We start from the raw sequence: 11,219 nt of genomic DNA, 5'->3' as shown, positions 1-11,219 counted from the left end.
TCGCTTAAGCTATGCCTAGCTAAAGCTGTTCTTCGTGACTGGGGTCACTTGGCAGCTTTGAATATCTTGTTTATTTGCAAAACCTGTGGACACATAGGCCTCCAAAAGAGGCACACTTGGCCTATTGCTATTTCTGCTGAGATAGTCTGAAAAGATAGATTTGTACATACTTTTCTTTAAATATATATTCTTTGCTTTATTAATTCATTAATGAGTAATGCAGTGTGTTGTCTCATTAAAGAAGTGTTAATATAAAAAGCATGGAAACTCACAAGGTGGATCACTGTTTTATTTGGATTCAAGTAATTCTCCTTTTCATTTTTAACATACAGTACAATAGAATAAGATATTTCAATAAACGTTTATATATTTCTACAGGAGACATGAGTACGTTTTTTGCAATGAGTGGAAAGGTAATTTGTGATAGAGAAAACTATAATAATGTCACACCAACAGCAGAAATCATCTTTTATTATAGGCACCTTTCTGCAACAGCATGTCTTGTATATTTTGCTGAAAGGTTGTATTAATATTATCACAATGAAAAGCTTATAACATTGACTTTAGTGAGAAAGTGGAAATCGGTACAGTATGTCATTGTAAGCATTATTCTTCATTAATGTACAATGTATTTATTTGGATTCCCTTCCATTGTGAAATAAGCTGTACCTAACTTGCTTTGTGAAAACCATGTTAACATAGGCTGTACTTTCAAAACTGATTACTGTGATCTTAAAAATTATATTCGTAAGCGAAATACACTCGTATAAACAACAGAAAGTTTACTTTCTCAATAAAAATGAAAATTGCATTCTTGCATAAAAACTAGGGACCCGGAATGCCGCCTCAATAAATTAGCAATGTAGGCAAAAGTACCTTCACCCCATTACAACTTTCAAATTATATTCCTAGGAAAAGGTTCATACTTTTGCAAACTACATGCTAAAATAATTTGAACTTAAAGTTGCAGAGTTAAATTCTCATGGTGGAAAGTATATTTCTGCATTTGAAAAAGTGTTTGTTTGTTTGCTTACATTTTTTGCTGAACACTATCGTCTTTTAACAAACTAGAATGGGCCATTTGTCTCAAAATTCTGATCAGTTGTTGTCTCACTTCTAGTAATCTTTGAACGTCAGTCTGAGAAAATCTGTAAGTAACAAAATGAAAATACAAACAAGTAGATTTAACAAAGTAGAGGGGGAAAAGAAGATATACAAAAGTCAAAACTAACATGAATGCCAAAGGAAAAATTAATATAATTGACCACTGCATTTGTGAAATCTGCAAAGTTAAACACTAACCCTTTACCTAACATCTGACTGTTACTTCCCTGAACCTGAATGTTTGTCCCTTCCTTCTGTTGCATCTTCTTGTTAAACTCTTTCACTGCCCGAACTAAGAAAATGTTGCCCTGAATGTCTAGAGTCAGGCAACATTTAAAATGTTTGGTTCTCCTTGGGAATGTAGTCTGAACAATCAATTGTGTAATACTGGAGCAGAACACAAACTCATGGCAGAGTTACTGATTATGTTGCATATTTGATGAAAGGCTTTAGATTCAGAGCTAATTAAAACTAACCTTACCTTTACCATGGGTAATGTTTTTTCCTTTGAAAACTCTACCATAAATGTCTCACCTTTAAAATATCCACAGATGCCAGACTGGATCCAGAAGATTTTTCAGCACAGCCCTTGTGCACCAGTAGGTGGCATGTGCGAGTTGTGTCAGGCCTGCTCTTCCTGGTGATGGCTAGATCTGCATATGCCTTTCCCATCAGACTTGGTTGTCCCAACAATAGTGTTTTGTAAAATGTGTGCACTAATGCCCACTTTGCAGCCACACAAATATCCAGGTCAGGCACTCTGAGTGCCAGTGCATTGGTAGAAGCCTTGACCCTTCTGGAATGGTCCATCAGTCCTCTGCTGACTGCTTTGCACCAGTTTGTAGCAGATCTTAATGCAGAGGACTATCCATCTGGGCATAGTCCTCTACTGCTCTGCCTTTTTGCCCCAGAGAAAAGCACAAAGAGCGGATCATCCATCCAATAGGTTTTTCCCAATCAGTGTAAAAACTCAGTGGTTTTCTGTGGTGCGACTGATGGCCCCTCTCCTCCTCTTTTGAAGGGTGAGGCAGAACAAAAAACATTGAGAGTGTGATGGACTATCAGTGGTGCCCATCTTTAAGACCAGGGGGGGCTTTAAGACCAGGGGGGGCCCCATCCCCCCGCCTTTCTGCAGACCTAAAGGTTGTCTGTCAGGCTGAGCAAAGGTTATCCTGACAGGCCTTCTCTATGTTCATGTCAGGCAGCCATGTGCTGTACATGCTCTAAATGTGCACGCTCCTGGCTGCCTGAGCGGAACTTTGCTGGGCTGAATAAGTCACACCCCCTGTGGGCATGACCTCAGCTCAGCAAAGTGCCTCAAGGTCTCCCCCCTCATGATGAGGAGGAGTGTCACTGGTAGCCTCAGACCTGGGCACTTCAGTTTTAAGCCCTAAAGTGCCCAAGGTAGAGTATCTATCACTGACACCTCATTCAAGTAGGGTGGGGTCAGCAATCTCACTGATGCATCCGACTCTGTGATGATAAAGGAACTGCCACCTCAGGAGGCAGCAGTCCCAATCGTCAGGAACCAACGAGGCTTCCCTACCAAGACACTTCAGCTGGTAAGTTTTATGCTTTTTAATTTTTGGTGTGTGTGTATCTGTGTATGAATGTATGTATGTGTATTTGTGGATGTGAGTTGTGAATCAGTGTGTGCACGTGTAAAAGCATTGGTGGACTGAGTGAGCAGGTGTGGCCCATCCGTCCCCATCCTTGCTCGAATAACTGACCACCACTGCATTACCTTAAAAAGAAACGCTGCTCTAGTCTGCAGCACAAGCATGTCTAAAAAGAAGGTGGCATAGGGTGGCTGGACTGACAGCTATAAGCTCACTCACCCAAAAAGTTTATGTTATCGCAATGGGAAAGACCATCTTTAGGGTCAGAAGACAATGAGTACCGCAGGTTCAGTGGCTCAAAGAGGCTGCACAAAATAAAATTAGAACCAATTTAAAGTCCCAATGTCGCATCAAAGAGGATTTAGGAGGACAAGTGGATTAAACCTCTGAGAAATCGTTATCACAACAGGTGATCTGAACAAGGATTGTTGGTCCTTGTTGGTCCTGTAGTTTCAAAATGGCTGAAAGAGCTGGCAGATAACCATTAAGTGTTCCCACAGCGGTCCTTGCAGGGCCAAAGATAAAACAAATATCAAGAGACCCAACAGTTTGGTGTGCAAGGGGTCGGTATTTCATATGACACACCAAGCCACAAACCTGACTTTGTAGAAGGACCCTTAGTCACAACAATGACATCCACTACTTTAGGAGGAGGATCAAATGCATTCAACTGGTACCAGTAAATCTCCATGCATAAAGGTGTAGGTTATGCCTGCCTGGGTGAAAGACCCTGCCCTGCTGCTATGACAGAAGATCCTCCCAAAGTGGCAGCTTGATCAGAGGACAGATGATCACGCCCAAAAGCTCTGGGTACCACACTTTGCCCCATTCACAGTCACTAGGATAACTTGAGCCAGCCCACTCATTATTGATCTTCTTCTCAACGGGGCTGGAGAGGTGGCTGTGGTAAAGCATAAGGGAATTCCATGCTCCAATTTAGGCGGATTGCAGCTCAGAGAATGAGCCTTCTTGGGAAATCCAGCATACAAAAGAGTTGACATTGCATGTTCTCTGTAGTGGCAAAAGATTGAACCAGAGTTCTGCGCCATCTCCAAGTGTAACTGCAGTTCATGATCCACTAGATGTAATTGGCGGATTTTGTCACCTCTGGCAATTACAGATACCACCAAGTGGTGCACGATCCGGGAAATGCCTCCTGGCACATGGCCCATGAATCGACTGCCATTTGTTGCACTCCCATGGAAACCTGACACAGTCTCCCGTTGATGGATAGCAGGAAAGCTTTGAACGCCAGACAAATAGTCCACAACTCCAACAGTTGATCAACACCTCTCTCAGATGACCTCCTCAACCCAGTAACGATGCATCTAACACAATGCTGTTGATCTAATGGTGGTTGAGCAGCCACTACTGCAGATCTGTTGCAGTCAGCTTTGAAATTTGGATGGAACCTGAAAGGTCCCCTTTGTCTTGGGCACATTGAGACTTCAGATCCTATTGCAAAGCCCACCTGTGTATGCCACCTGGCATGGTTTACGAGCAGGATTCAGGAGGCTAGTAGTCCAAGAAACGTCTGAGCCACTGTTAGGTCTGGCATCTTTGGTGTGGTTTCCCTAGATTTTTTCCCTTCTGACCTCCTGTTTTTCTAACTTCATTTTTGCTGGCTTTAGGATTCTGTGCACTTTACCACTGGTAACCGGAGCTAAGGTTCAGGTGCCCTGTACTCTACAACATGGTGATATTGGCTTATCCACAATAGGCATAATTAATTTATTCGTAATTCCCTAGTAAAAGACACTATAGATGCCCATGACCTGTAAATTAAATGCTACTAGTGGCCTGCAGCACTAATTGTGCTGCCCACTATGGTAGCTTTTAAACGTCTCAGGCCTGCCGTTGCAGACCCTGTGTGTGCAGTTTTAAACTACCATTTAAACCTGGCATGTTGGTACATCAAACCTTTCTTTTTATTACATATAAGTCACCCCTAAGGTAGGCCTCAGTTAGCCCCAAGGGCAGGGTGCAGTGTAATTAAAAAGTTGGACATGTACTTTTAAGTTTAACGTCCTGGTGGTGAAAATACTATTAAAGTTGTTTTTCACTACTGCAATGCCTCTCTCTTCCATAGGCTAACATTGGGGTTACCTTAAAGCAGCCTTTAAGTGCTGTCCTTGTTGGCCTGGATGCTGTCTGTTGAATCTCCAACTATGACCCTGAAAGGACTGCGATGCCTGTTGTTGGGGTGATGAGCCTTGGCACTGCCTATAAGCAAAACCCCTGGCAATGCCTCAAAAGAGGTGAAACTATTGGGGATACTGCCTTGAGGGCCCAGAGAGACTAAGGGAGCACACTGTGGCTCTACTTTCTCTAAAGAACTGTAAGGCAGAGTCAGCCTTCTCGACAAATAATTCAGAACCATTTAAATGCATATCCATGAGTGATGCCTGATTGTCACCCTTGAAGCTTATGAATCCCATCCACATGTGGATCTAGAGCACAACCCTACTCCTGACTGCTTTGCTTAAGCAGTGGTCATGTCCAGGCCTGGCTATGCTATATATTTGTCCATACTGAATGGTCTCTGCCACATTGGTGTGGAATTCCTTCGGGCTGCTGGCAAGATATCTGCAACTAAGTCCCATAATGTGTGAGTATCTACCCAGCAAACAGCTGGCACTGACTGACCAAAGGTGAGACTAGTTGAAGAGATCACTTGTTTCCCAAATGCCTCCATTCCCTTTGGTTCCCTTTCTGGAGGGGCAATAGGTAAATCATTTGGATTGATCCTGCTAGTGGAAGACTAAACCACCAGGTTCTCCAGAGTAGGGTGTGCATCAAGAAAGCACGGTCCCCCGGTGCAGGCCTGTGGTGTTGTGCTGCCTATCTATTTACAGGTGAGCAGGAATAAGGTTTAGCCCAGGGGCCTTTGAGGTTGTCAGTCAGGGCTTTGATAAATGCCATCAAGGACTTAGACAAAGTTTGCCCAGGCAGCAGAACTTCAGTGACTACATTGCACCAAACGTATGTCTAATTCCTTCAGGACTGCTTGCAATATCTCTACAACCAAGTCCCATAATGTGTGGGAGTACTTACCCAGCAATCAACTGGCATTGACTGACTGCAGGGCGAGGATATTTGATGAGATTACTCATTTCCTGAATGGCTCAAGTCTCTTAATTTCCCTATCTGGAAAGTTTGTATAAAAAGAGTTTGGATTGATCCTGCTAGTGGAAGCCTGAACCTCTAGGCTTTAGGGAGTAGGGTGGTGCATCAAGAAAGCAGGTTCTTGTTAAGCAAGGCTGTGGTCTCATACTACCTGTCTATGTACAGGTGAGCAGGAACAGGTTTTAACACAGGTGACTATGAGGATGTCCGACGGGACTTTGGGGAATAGCAGCAGGGGCTCAAAAGCAGTTTGGCCTGGCCACAGAATTTCAGTGAGTTTACTGGTTTTACTTCAACAGACAACAATTGTAAGTCCAGGACTTCAGCTTCCTGCCTAATAAGCACAGCAAGTGGGTCAGGAGGCACAGATGGCTCTTAACGCGAACCTACTGGAAGTACCCCGACTATGAGACGTCTCCGAATCTGATAGTGCACAAGAGCCAGCTGGCAGGGTGCCCAAGATTCCTTGAGTGCCTCAGTCTGTTGCGGTGTGATGCTGATCCTGGAAATTTGGGGGGGCATCAGGATCATCTGTGGAATTGGTTTCTCATCGAGGGACTGGTAACAAGAGAGCGGGGCACCTTGTCATCTTCATGACTTCTCAGGGAAAGTGCTGAGGCTGGGACGAGGCCTGCTAGACTTATGTTTCCTTTTTTTGGACTTCGACTGACCTGAAAATTTGAGCCACAATAAAGACTTGTCATTGAAGTGGTCTGAGAGCAGGTACAGGTCAGTGCTCTTAACTTAGAGAGGGAACTTTACTCACACAAGCTCCTTTGGTGTTTGACTACATACAGCTTGGCTTTGTGATCCTGAATCACCTTCAGGTGAATAAGGACACACTCTCCGCACACTTGGAGTTGTGACCTAAACCAAAACACTAGAAACTTAGATTATCGGGATCTGTCACAGACATCTGCTTGCAACACTCTCTGCAAGGCATGAATCCTGTAGTTTCGGCAGAGGATATATTCCCTGGCACACTGGCAAAGACTTCATTCAGAAAAACTCACCAACGTATGAGAAAAGGTTAGGAGCTAGCTCTGGATCCACATACAAAGGTGTGGAAATAAAGAAATTTACATCAGTGTACCTGGGTGACATTTATGTGCGGCTCCAGCTGTCACTTCCGGTGCAGAGCAGGTTGACGTAGAGCTGCATGATGCCACCTACAAGGCACAAAAGGGCTGTGCTGAAAAATCTTCTTGTTCCAGTATAGTGCCTGGAGATTTTCTAAAGGCGAGGAATCTACAATTAGAAGCATCCATCAGAAAATATATATTTTTTTTAATTCTGCATACCCTAAGCAATCTATTGATGCTGGCCACACCACCATTTCCCTGACTGGTTGGCTAATGCAACAAGCTAAACATGTTTTCAGATTTTCAGCAATGTATTTTCCCAACACAGGGCACTTCCTTCAAGTCTCCCTTGCACAGAAACACATCCCTGCCAAAGCTTGACCCCGGGGTTTGTTCCTTTATCTCACCAGAGTGAGGAGAATGAGGTATGCATGAATTTTCTATGGGTTTAAGGTGCCCACTGGCTATAAACTAGGTGATGTTTTATTAGGAGAAGGGTGGGAGCTATAGTTGGTAGGAATTGTGTCATTTTCCTGACATTCTGGGATCTGTATGATTAATTGTATGTACATATTTTGACATCTGCAGTGGATTCAGAGTAATAAAATATGGTCCATGTGTGCCACTTGATCAAAGATTTCTCTATTTAGTTTTCAGAATGTTTGGGATTGGTAGGTTCTCCTGTGTGCTGACTGACCCCTCGCCCAAACACTGGATATGTCCTCCTTTGAATTATTCCCCAGCAAAAACATTGCCTGGTTCTTGTTTTATGGATACCTGCAAAAACCAATGTACAAACCACAACATTTTTGGGGGGGGCTGGGAGGCAGAGGGGAAGGATGAAAATCTGACAAATCACACCCTGTGGTGTGCACATGTTAAAAATGTATGGTTGCAGTAGGTTTCAATACAAGCCAAGGATAATATCTGTGGCCAAAAGGTAGGTAGTCTAAACTGGCATTTGACCTGGAGTTGCTTTAAAAATTTCCAAATTGCACTGGGACTATTGCACAGGACAGAAAAAGGACAGAACTGTAAGCATGTAAAAACGACACTGACACTATATCGACTTCACACTTTTACAATAAAGCCTCCTATGTATGTGAGGAACTGTTTTTAGTGATATATGTGTGGTAAAACTAGGTGGTGGGCAGTTTGTAGTTGTACAAAAATTCTTGACATTTCTATCACAGAGATGGGAGGAATTTCTATTTTTAACTAATGTAGGACATGTACAGAATTCTAGGTAAGAAGAACTTGTAGCTTACACGTAAGCCTCACCACCTAAGACTCTTCTGGGTGTCTAGTGTTCTTGTCAGGGCACAGATAAGTGTGTCTGTGTAAAGTGATATCAAGAAGTGGATATTGTGAGGTAGGGACTAGTCCCTACCTTTCCAATCCCCACTTCCTAGTTCAATTCTTTTGGTTTTGGGAGCAGTTAGTTTGCTCCTCCCATCCTCCCATCAACAGACGAAATAGGTTTGAGCTAGTGGGAATAGCTGGGAAGGAGGTATGTGCACCAATAGATGCGCTTAGCCACTTCTGTTCCCTTACCGACAGCTTAATCCTTAGATGGACCTGGCAGGAGCTAAGGAATCTCTCCCAGACTCATCTGATATGTGCATGAAGTCACACACATACTAATGAGGTGAAGTGAGCAATGGACCACCTCATTCAAGAGTCTAACAGTACCCAGAAAGGATTGATTACCAGAAAATCTCTTTGCCCTTTGCCCAACCACTAAATCAGTTTGTGAAAAATACAAAACAGGCTTCCACCCAGAGGATTCAATAAAAAAAAGAAAAAGACTTGTACATGTCTATACATGTTATAGGGACGTCCTGGCGACACAATGTCCAATATTCTAATGCTAAGCTAGCCTCTAAACCTAACTCAATTAAACCCAAATTATAATGTAACAAAATATATTTCCCATTCCATAACTCTTATCATAATCCTCAGCTTAACCCTACCTCGCATCATCACCCAACCCATACTTTACTCTAAACTGGACTTTAAAACCTCAGCATGTCCTAAACCTAACCAAAATTCTCCAAGCACCAACCCCTAACCCAAGCATTTTCCTCTCAACCTTTTCCTACTTTTTCATATATTCTATTTTTTGTAATCTCATTTGCAACATTTCTACTTTTTATCTCAGTATTTTTGTTGCACTATCTTTTCAGTTTTACTGAGACCTAAAGATCATCAGTGCTAGATATCTGTGTGTCTGTTCAATGTATTCTATCAGCAATTTGACTAACCTGTGCTTAGCCATAAATTAAAACTGTGAACAGTTCAGAGAAAGATGTGTTGAGAGTTCAAGGAAGATGATACTATATTCAAGAGATAATTATATGAATGTTGTAGGATTTTCTGTCATTAATCATGAAACTATATGTATGTGCATCTTCAAATATCTTTATTCAAATATGTGCTCAAGTTCATGAATCCTAGACATAAAGAAAAACTAAGCTTTCACACCGTGGTTCACTCCCATATTCTATCCCCTATTGACAGTGATAGCTACTTGAGAAAGGGAAAGAATGCTTAATGGGTATTCTACCGAGGTATCTGTATTTTTCACAAATAAATGAAAAACAACTGCACCAAGTTTGGAAACACAAATCATATTACAAAAAAAAAATGTGGGATTGCCCAGATTCCAAAATTAATTGTCTGTATTAGTAACGTCATGACCTGTAGACTGTTGACATGTTGTTAAATCTATGGCATGCTGATATCTTTTTCAATATCATTCTCCATGTCTTTTCTTCCGTCAGGGTCTTCCTCATCTTCTGAATGCTAATAGAAAAACAAGAGTTAGCTTCATAAAATACATTTTGGTGTATGAATAATACAAAGCATTTACAGCATGTTGATAATTTTGAATGGTTGGTGTTGTGCACGTACAAAATATTTCTACATGTATGACTAACAAGCACAAGTTAAAGTGATGCATGTTACTAGAAAAGGCCAAAATTCAATTTCCATGCTTATTCTTTATTTACAGTCGCTTCTAATCTTGCCCACCATTGAACAATTAAAATGAAGGGCCATTCTCAGGCAACATTTGCCACTCACTACCATTCATGAAATTGAGTGTGGATTAGGTACAGTGGTGGTAGAAACGGCATGAAAACATATGGGAGTTTTTCAACTATATCTACAGCAATTCCTCAGGTAGAGATGTCAAGCCCCTATTCGGAACTAGTGATTCTGGTGATCTGATTTGTGTAGGTGCATTCGTTTGTGAGTTTTTTGGCCTATAAAATACTTCTACAAATAACAAATTAATTGGTCAGATAATTATATGTACAAAATCACAATGTTTTTAATCTTTAATATCTTTTCACTTACTGACTTATGAAGAGTTGTCAAAGTTAAAAAAATCAAAAACTTTAATACAGAAATGATTGTCCACCAAATTATGTTCCATGTAATTGCTAAAATGTAGACTGCTTGTAGAGGAAGATGTGTTCGATATAATACTACCCAAATCTCAGTCGTCATAAAATCCAGCAGTCCATGACAATTTAAAAATTGAAATGTCCATGATTTAGAAGTTGTATTAAATGTGCTTCCATGTCATTTTAAACACAAGCATATGGACTGTACAAACTTGGCTCTAAATAATGGACACTGGTGATCACTCGCTATTGCTGCTGTTGAACCTCTCTATAGCGTTTGGCAGTCTTCTCCACTACTTGTTTAGATTTTTCCCTGGGGTAAAATGTGTTTGGGTCTTTATCTGATAGGAGAGTATGAAAGCAAGCTTAGTACTTACACAGAATCCTTCACTGCTTCTATTTCATATCTGCATTGAGCCCATTTGAGATGCAAAATGAAAATATACACTTCATAGAAATGCAGATGGCACACAAGTGAGGTCTACCTAACTAAAAGCCCCAGATGGCTGAATGAAAACTGACAGGTCATAAATGAGAAAAGAATTAAGGAGCCTATCCACAAACTGCATTTTGTAGTATGTGAAATAGTACTAAAGTAATATTACTGGCATAGTACAAAATGATATTCACAAACCTACATGTGGAAACATAATCCTCTCCTACCTTATCTGTGTATATATATATATATATATATATTAGTGTTAACATTTATACAAATGAATTATTAAATGTGTTTTTCATTTTTCAAATGAGTAATTAACTTATTTGGAAAAACTCATCAAATTATATTTTTAAGCATGCATTAACATGTAAAAGAATTTACATTATTAAACACAACTTTTAATTAAATTTGCTAAATATTAATTACAAATAAAAAT

General features: G+C 41.0%; 1 protein-coding gene across 1 annotated transcript in view; it reads right to left on the bottom strand.

Annotated features, from left to right (window-relative positions):
* Positions 1-273: 273 nt before the first annotated feature.
* Positions 274-11,219, bottom strand: part of COL28A1 (collagen type XXVIII alpha 1 chain) — a 407,146-nt gene continuing 396,200 nt past the window's right edge. Inside the window, exon 36 of the mRNA XM_069211728.1 lies at positions 274-9,736. The gene's annotated coding sequence lies outside the window, so the exon portion shown is untranslated. The remainder of the gene's footprint in view (positions 9,737-11,219) is intronic.

The sequence above is a fragment of the Pleurodeles waltl genome, chromosome 10, assembly GCF_031143425.1.
Source record: "Pleurodeles waltl isolate 20211129_DDA chromosome 10, aPleWal1.hap1.20221129, whole genome shotgun sequence".
Taxonomy (NCBI): domain Eukaryota; kingdom Metazoa; phylum Chordata; class Amphibia; order Caudata; family Salamandridae; genus Pleurodeles; species Pleurodeles waltl.
This window is presented reverse-complemented; position numbering and strand designations above follow the sequence as displayed.